This window comes from Myotis yumanensis, unplaced genomic scaffold (genome assembly GCF_028538775.1).
Source record: "Myotis yumanensis isolate MYYU_CA2020_CCGP unplaced genomic scaffold, mMyoYum1.0.hap1 SCAF_15, whole genome shotgun sequence".
Lineage (NCBI taxonomy): Eukaryota > Metazoa > Chordata > Mammalia > Chiroptera > Vespertilionidae > Myotis > Myotis yumanensis.
Genome location: NW_027223766.1, coordinates 38,726,375 through 38,735,406, shown reverse-complemented (window position 1 = coordinate 38,735,406; position 9,032 = coordinate 38,726,375). Strand labels below are relative to the sequence as shown.

Sequence of the window (9,032 nt, the reverse complement as noted above, 5' to 3'; positions counted from 1 at the left end):
ATTGCTTTAAAGGCATCCAAAATTTGTTATGGGTAGAATTGTGAAATTTCACTAGGCCAATGATGGTTAAAATTGTAATGAACTAAGGTAGAAATCAAAGCACAATGCGGATGCTGATATGTATCTATGAACTAAAGTGGTACCTCTAAGTATAGAGACCATAAAAGAAACATTTACCTGAATAAAATATACCTCTGTAAACTTCTATACCTCTGTAGTTTAGACATTTAAAAACCTTTGCCAAGTTAATATTCATCTCAGTATGAATGGCTTTCACCTTGAGCCTCTGGTATTCTTCCAAATAGTTTAATTTATGGCATTAACCTGGCCACAATGAATATCACATTCTCAAGAAGCTGGTTTGGCATCCTTTAAAACAGAAGCTAGTAAAAATAAAGATTTTTTTCAATAGTTAGAACACAGGACAAGCAGTTGGCATTTATTAATATCTTCCATAATGTGGAATAAAATGCCAAGCATATTGATAATTGTTCAGACAAATCCATAAGATATTATCACAGAACCCCTAGAATTGAGAGTAAGAAATGAGTAAACGCTTGTGAATTTATTGATTCTTGGATTATATATTGGGTTTGCCAATGATTGGCTACACATGGAACAATATACTATAGGAATATTATAATTGATTAGACAACTTCTTCACTACCTAAATATTTGAATTCTGCTTCTGTACACAAGGACTGTCTCTTCTAATACAATGCAAGTCCTTATAGACCTTAGTTTTGTAAGTAGTATCTCTAATAATTTTAATTAACATCAGAGAGAATATTAGTCACTCTTCACATTGAATAATAAATTGAAATAACCATTATTATTCCATCAATTCAATAATAGTTTGCATTTAGTCATTAAGTATTTCAAAGTTTTTTCACACAAAATTCTTAATTCATCCAGCTAAAATGTGTGCATATGCACATATGATTTTGCATATAATTTAACGGTATGCATGGTTCTGTGGCATTCCATCTATGTCCTTCTTTAGGTTCACAACTTCATACTTGATAGACAAGGGGATTTGTATGCATGACAGTCTTGAGCAAAAGTCCGATATTTCCTACCAAATTATTTTTCTATTTCATGGAGACAATATGACTTCCACATATCTTTTTTTCTCTTTAGTTGTAAAATGATCCTTTATCAAAGTATTTTCCTTTGTATTTCTTAACTAGCTGGACATTCTACTGTACCACTGTTGATGTCATTGATGATGCCACATGGGTGGCAGCCATCGACTTTGCAGCCCACAAACTTGGCAGTCCCCAGGATATCTTTAATGGTTCTAGAGAGTTCTCTGTCCAGAGATTGGTGCTGCGTCTATCGGGCAATTTCGACAGTCATCAAAAGTACTGTTGTCACTATGCTTTGTGTTTTTCTTTCCACCTCTGGGTGGTTCCTTGAGGGTTTTGATGATCAGGGCAAAGGTGGAAGCTATCACTTCAATCGGGGCCTGTCTGTTCTGAACGGTCAGTTTCATTGTCGCCTTGACCCTTCTAGTCACCAGCTGCCTTGGCAATGTCATCACCAACCTCTTTTGGAGACGGAGCTAGTGGATGGACCCTGGGGGCCAGGGAACACATAGCACTAGTTTCCCCACCAATGCACCTCAGGTGTAGGACTCTGATCTTGTTGGGGTTGAACTCGGGTGGTGTGGCAGAGGCAGCGGCTGTGGGATGAAACCGGATCTGAGAGAGACCACCAAAGAGACTTGCCCTAGGCCTCCTCGGATCCGAAAGCCCTCCACATAACGTTTAAATGTTAATCATTTGTTGTAAAGGTGCTACCTTGTAAGCAAATATTACAATAATATATCTTGTATACATATACCTTCTATATAATTTTGCTATGTTCCAGACACACCCAACAGCCTAGAAAGATGAAAAAAAAAGCAGCTAACATTAAATGTAAGTATACATTTCAACAGATGCAAATATAGATTCTGATTTACGCAAAAACTTAGATACCATGAAAGGCCTTGTATTTTAGTCTCACACTTCACTGTTATAAGAGTACCTCCTGTCTTCACTCAGAACTCATATACACTTAACTCAGGAACAGTTCATACAAACTCATTAGTTGGCTTCCCAGCTCACATTGGATTAGAAAATGAAATGTTTGTTGGCAGCACGAACACTGACAATACTGGAAAGTGAGCAGAAAAAATAAATCCCACTAAAGAAATAAAAAATACAGCAGCCAGGTCCTTAAGGAGTAGAGTGAACACTTGATTAACCCTTGAGAGCGCTTCTGTAAAACAATGTATACTTTAAATAATTCTGTTTTCTGATCTCAGATTACAAAACAATATTTTAAAAAAGAAAATACTTTAGATTTTAGCAAGCGTTACATTAAAGGATGGTCATGTAACAACTTTTGGCCTAACTAATACAGATCAAACAACTCGGTCACAGATTATAACATGTAAATGAAATGTAGTTCGGTTTTGTATGTTTGATTGATTGTTTTGCTCAGTTATTTGATGCAAACTGTACATGTCTGTGTGAATACTTGAATTGCACTACAGTTTTTTCTGTAACCTAACGATTGATGATTTACTTCGCTTGTTCCCATCTGCTGGAATTGTATTTCTGAGTATTCATGTTAATAGGGCGGGGTCCTCAAGCCCACAGGGACCTATACTGGCTGCAGAATCAGACTTCCCTATAAGCTGTTTCATGGAAATCTTCCGTTTGGATACACTTTGCTTTCTTTCCCGGACAGAACAATCCCGGCTGTCCTGCTTGTGGATACTTCTGATTGCTCTTATATAAACACTTTGGAGCTATAGTTTTTCCAGGGCTGCTGGGCAGACATGCTTTTAACAGCTTCTTTCAAGTCTTCCTAGGAATGTTTCAGAAATGGTAGGTTAGAGGTGGGTGCAAAAAAAAAAAAAAAGTCGACAGTTGTTAAGGGAAGCACTGCCAATACAAATAATGGATGTCATGCTTTCAGGTCTATTTCAGGGAGGGTTGAATGTTTTATATTTCTCTCTGCAAACTTTCTTATCACCCCCTTTTGTTTCCCCTGTATCCTCGTGTGACCCCAGAAATCATAGTATTTGGCTTAAAATTACTGAAAAATTCTCCTTAATACTGGGGCAGTTGGGTAATGGAATTAGGTCAAAGTAATTGATCCTGAAGACAAGGAAATCCACCCAAATCCTATCTTTCTGCTCTTCTTAATTTCATTACATGCTTCACAGATAGTCAAGGCTGGGTTCAGAAATGGCAACTATTACACAGCGTTGAAATCCATTTGCCTCCTATAGGTCTGCTTCGTAGGAAATAAAATATTTCACAAACACACTTTTATGATCCTCTTCCCTATCTCCTACAGAGGTGAAAACGTAGATGAAGGGAGAGGAAAGATGCAAAGAGAATTGTTCAATATAAATATGAGAGGTATTAGTTAATGCCAACATAGTGGTCTTTATTCTAATGCAGTATGAAGAAGAAAGCAATAAAGAGATCATGGTAAATAATTTTCATAGCATAGAAATACACCCCAAAGCCAAATAACATTGTAAAAATAATAAAATTAGCTTTAATAATGGGTGTGCAATTCTATATTATTAATAAAATACCAGACAAGTCTAGCACACTAATGCATACATATAATTATTTTAGAGTCGTGGAAAATAGATAGAAAGCACTTTTCTTATATTATAGAACATAATTATTACAGTAAAAAAGGTAAAATAGTGGCCTATTTTGCTTATTTATTCAATAAATAGTTACTCTACGGCTACTGTGTGCCAGGCGTTGTACCAGGCATGGAATCTAGCAGGGACTTTCTTCCTTCGGGACCTTACATTCTAATAGGGGAAACAGATAATAAACAAACACATAGCATGTGTACTTTGTTATTAAATGCTAGGAAGTATTTGGAGGGAGAAAAATGAAGCAGAGAGAAAGATAAAATACAGAGGTTTGACATTCAAAGTGGGGTGGTGAGGGGGAGACCTCAACTGAGAAGGGGGCATTTCAGAACATCTACAGGAGCTAACCCGTGCAGCTGTGGTAGGCAGTTACATTCCGGGTAGAGGCAGGGTTGCTTTGGCCTGTTCCCTGAGCAGCAGGGTGGCCCAGAGTGTATGGACAGAATGAAGGAGGAGAGTGTAACCAAGGAAATTGAGGAGGAGCAGCCAGTGAGGTCAAAAGACTACCAGGAGAGTGTGCTGATTGGAAGCCAAAAGAAAAAAGAAAGAATTTCTAGGAGGAACTGTATGCAATTCCTCCTAGAAGGATTCAGCAATGCTGTTGGTGATATTGACAAGATCAGTTTCCTTTGTATCGGGAGTGAACACCTATTGGAAAGGCCCTTTAGGAGGTAACAAGCAGAGATGCCTATTTCAGGGAGTTTTGCTTTACAGGGGAGCAGATACACAAGAGCTGGGGGTGAGGGTATTGTCTTGTTATTGTTTATGATGCAGAAATTATAGTATGTGTTTATGCTGCTGGGAATGATACAGTTGAGACCAAAAAAAAAACGGATATTTGCAGGAAAGAGGAAAACATCTAGCTCCTGTTGGGAGGCGGCCTTACATAAGGGCATGGTCCTCAGCCTGTAATATAGTCCTGAGAGCAGAGTATGTGGGCCCTGGTGCTTATAGTTGAGTTGAGGAGGAGATAGAAATTAAGTTCTCTGCTTACTACAATTTTCTTAGTAAATGAGGAAGCAGAATTAGGAGAGAATGGATGGGGAATGAGTGTTGGAGAGTGAATGGACTAGGGAAATGTAGTATGATTGCTCAGAAACACTACTGACCTGCCTAATGTTATGGGTCATGAATTTTATTATTTTTTTATTATTATATTTTATTTTTCCCATCACCAGTTGTCCCCTCCATGCCCTCTTCCACTTCCACCCACTCATTTCCCCAGATAAAGGTGACAATGAGACTACTTCTTTATCCTTTTCTAAAATGAGATATAATTGACGGTTAACATTATCTTAGTATCAGGCATACACCATAACAATTTAATATTTATATATACTGCAAAATGATCACCACAGTTAGTCTCGTTAACACCCAACACCGTACAAGATCCATTCTGATTGTATCAGAACTCGGAGAATGATGGTAAGGCTGTGAGTGTCAGGGAGGAATAGTGTGGGGCTGGCCAGGAATATGCAGGGTCCTGTCTCTTCACTTCCCTAAGGCAGTGGTCGGCAAACTCATTAGTCAACAGAGCCAAATATCAACAGTACAACGATTGAAATTTATTTTGAGAGCCAAATTTTTTAAACTTAAACTATATAGGTAGGTACATTGTTATTAACTTAATTAGGGTATTCCTAAGGCTTAGCAAGAGCCACACTCAAGGGGCCAAAGAGCTGCATGTGGCTCGCGAGCCGCAGTTTGCCGACCACGGCCCTAAGGTGATATGGAAGCAGGGAAGGGTATGCACATCTGAAACCAGCTCTCCAGGGTCCTTTGACCCCCTTTGCCGACAGAGTGAGCTACTTCTTAATGAAACAGGCTCTGTTGTGCCTATGATTTTTCCATGCTGCTGTTTCCTACACCAACTCACTGGTTGGAGCAAAGACTCACAACAGATATTCTTCCTTTAAGTTACTTCTGTTTGTGCCATAAAATAAGAATGAACATATTATACTACTTTCTTTCAAGCACTTATTTTTAATGCACACCGATCCACAAGAATGCATCTTCTCCCATCAGCCCAAGCTTCAAGTGTTCATAGATTTTATTTATCATTATTTAGCTCAAAGTGATTTTCCCCCTAACAATAACAGTAATAGATATTTGAATTATTACTGAAAGGGCATGTAGACTTTTTTACCCTTCAACATAGGACATCACTTTTATGTCAAATAAAGTGAACCCCAAACTTTAAAAGAATCCTATGTATGCATGTGATAGACCTGCAAATAGACAAACTATGGAAACAGTATCCAGATATCTGTCTCACTGTTTTTCTGACGCACCTACAGAGCTAAGATTTGGCACAGGTAGGAACATGGATGCCCTCCCTTTCCTGGCTCTTTATTGTTCTTTGAAGTAATCTTGAGCATTTACACCACTGTCAGACAGGCAACATGTCTTCCCACTCCCCACCCTGTTCCCAGCACTGGTCCCACCTGATCCCTCGAGTGGGCAGGAGGTCTTTTAGCTATAGTCACATGTACACTGAACACATTGGTGTCAACCTTCAACTAGACACCTTGGCTGTAATGTAGATCAAAATAGGTTAAGTGCATGTTCTCATGGAGGTGATTTTCTAGTCAGAAAAACAGATCCTAACAAACGTATAATCACCAACTGAATCCATCAGAGAAAAGAATACTGTTCTTTAATGGCATATAACCAGACAAACACACCCAGACTGTGTGTGTGTATGTGTGTGTGTGTGTGTGTGTGTGTGTGTGTGTGTGTAAGTAGAAGAAGGTCAAGGAAAGCTTTCTATATATATGACAGTTGTATGAGGTGAATTTCAAACATGAACATAATTGGGCAGGAATAAGGGGGAGTTTTCTAGCCAGGTGGAACAGCATGTGTAAATGGCCAGTGGCAGTGAGTGAATTATACATTTGAAAAATTAAATGAAAGCCATTGAGGCTGGGATAAGGACAGATAAATGACTGGGAGGCAGCCAAAGCCATATCATTATACACAAACAATTACATCCTGGTTACCTCACAGCTTCATGTAGGAATTGTTTGCACCTCTTAGCAGTTCTTGGCATGGTCAATGTAAATTATCTCGATGATTTTGAGGAACTACGTTATTTCCATCCAGCCAGCTCTAGCTCTTCTTTTCACAACCAACTGAATATCACATCTTCCCCATCTCAGCCCCCTGGGTTTTTATGTATCCTTGTACCGTATAACCTTAACAAACTGTATTACAGTATTGGCTTTTTATATTACACTCCTTTGCAGAGCCTATAGGGTGTATCATTGTCTACCCACTACCTTACAGGGTGACTGCCTAATAGTAAATTAAGTAAGCATACTATTGCTCAATAAATGTTTATTGAATTGAATTATCTTAACCATTTCAGATTCTTCAAATAAAAGCATCACACAGGTCGTCTTGTTAGTATATAAGCATGGACACCATCTCATTCAGGTGTTTACTGAAATAAACAAAAACATACTTTTACCATACTTAATAAGGGAATACATATAAAAGTATTTATGAAGCAAATGACTAAAGCAAGGTACCAATGTTATCTTTAACTCGCCTGTGTCATATATTATATTAAAACATGATTATCAAGTTGTAACTTCAGAGAGCTGTATTTTCATGGGAAGGTATATTTTATTATCCAGGATTTCTCACTTATTAGGAATATTTTAGTTTTCTAGGCTTCTAATAGTTAATAATTCTTGAAAAGGGGGCTTAATGTTGTAGAATTATCAACGGGGTGTATGTGGGTTTTTTTTTTAATTCATCCCCATTGTGACTTTAATTATATGCAGGAGAGTGACAGTTCCATCTCCTGAATTGTATAAATGCCCAATCAAATAAAAATGCTTATTTTAAAAAGAACTCTTTGCAATGTAAGGGGTGTGTACTGAAAATACCCTTTGCTCCCTTTGGGGTCTCTGGGCGAAGGAAGGGTCAGTGGCGTATTAGAAGAAGGTCTTTGCATCCCATTACACAGCCAAGTTACGGAATCTCTAGTGTGTCAGAGAAAAACTTTTGACCCAGTTGTTGGGAATTTCACAGCTCCTTTCAAAACGAAGCTGAGTCATAGTGAAATGATACCATTCCCAATACTAAGGGTATTTGGGGAAATAGGTCTTTCGTAACTACCATTACTTAATTGTAACTGCTTACGTTTAAGCTTTCATTTGGAATGGTAAACACATATAAAATACCAAAGTAATAACAAATGTTCCTTTTAAGTGTTCTTCTTTTATTGGCATACAGGTACTAATCATAAATTACAGCTTTGAAGAAAAGCTATAAAATATGTGACAGAATAATCTGTATTTCCTTTGTGTGTGTGTGTATGTGTGTGCATATATACATACATACTAGCACACATAGTATATACATTAAGAGAATACATATAAATCTATGTAAATATAGATATATAGACATATTATAACTGTAAAAGTACGAAGGCATTTTTGTTGTTGTTGTTATTCTTGTTTTTGGTGAATTTTGATCCAGTGGAATAGCAAATCTGATCCCAGAACTCAGTTTTTCAACAGTAAGCATTCAAGCCTAAATCATAAACGCTGCCTCTGTTTGCCTTTGTTAAGGCTGACACAGAATTTAGGTCCACCCAACAAAACCCTCCTTGTTATTGCAGGTACCAAACATCAAGGACATTCTCAGTTTGCCCTGCCATTCTTGGAATAGAACTAAAAATGTTATACAACTAAGACGCGTGTATCCTGGCTAGCCTGGCTCATTGGTTGAGCATCAATCTATGAACCAAGAGGTCACGGTTCAATTCCTGGTTAGGGCACATGCCTGGGTTGTGGGCTCAATCCCCAGTGGGGGGCGTGTAAGAGGCAGCCAATCAATGATTCTCTCTCATCATTGATGGTTCTCTCTCTCTCCCCCTCTCCCTTCCTCTCTGAAATCAATAAAATTATATTTTTAAAAGTCTGTAAAATAATGCTATGTTCAAAACCTTTTGTTATTTTTCTCTGAAATATATGGATGTTTGAATGAACACAAAGGGTCTATGGCACAGAAAAAAAAACTTTAAATAGAAATTAAGGCATTTTTTTCTTATTTCAGCATATAAAGACAAGGAGATGTAATGGTTTTAGTAATTAAGGATGCAGACTAATGCACACATTTTTGCAGTACCAATAAAAACTTTCTGTTATCATCTCTGTTTTTAAGAATGAAGAAGGCATTTCCTTAATGCACTTCACTGGTTCCCTTGCCAGCTCTGTTCAGGCTCAGAATTTGATAACAACATTTCCAAATTGTAAAAAAATAAAAAAAAATTTAATAGCATAAAAGTGAATTCAGTCCAACTTTCCAAATCAGTTAACCCAAAGGTTAAGTGCTACTGCACTTG

At 37.7% G+C, this 9,032-nt stretch overlaps 1 protein-coding gene and 1 pseudogene across 3 annotated transcripts in view; one reads left to right on the top strand and one right to left on the bottom strand.

Annotated features, from left to right (window-relative positions):
* ZFPM2 (zinc finger protein, FOG family member 2) overlaps positions 1 to 9,032 on the top strand; it is a 425,162-nt gene that overhangs the window by 367,171 nt on the left and 48,959 nt on the right. The window lies entirely within an intron of this gene.
* LOC138993426 (large ribosomal subunit protein uL11-like) overlaps positions 1,183 to 9,032 on the bottom strand; it is a 47,385-nt pseudogene continuing 39,535 nt past the window's right edge.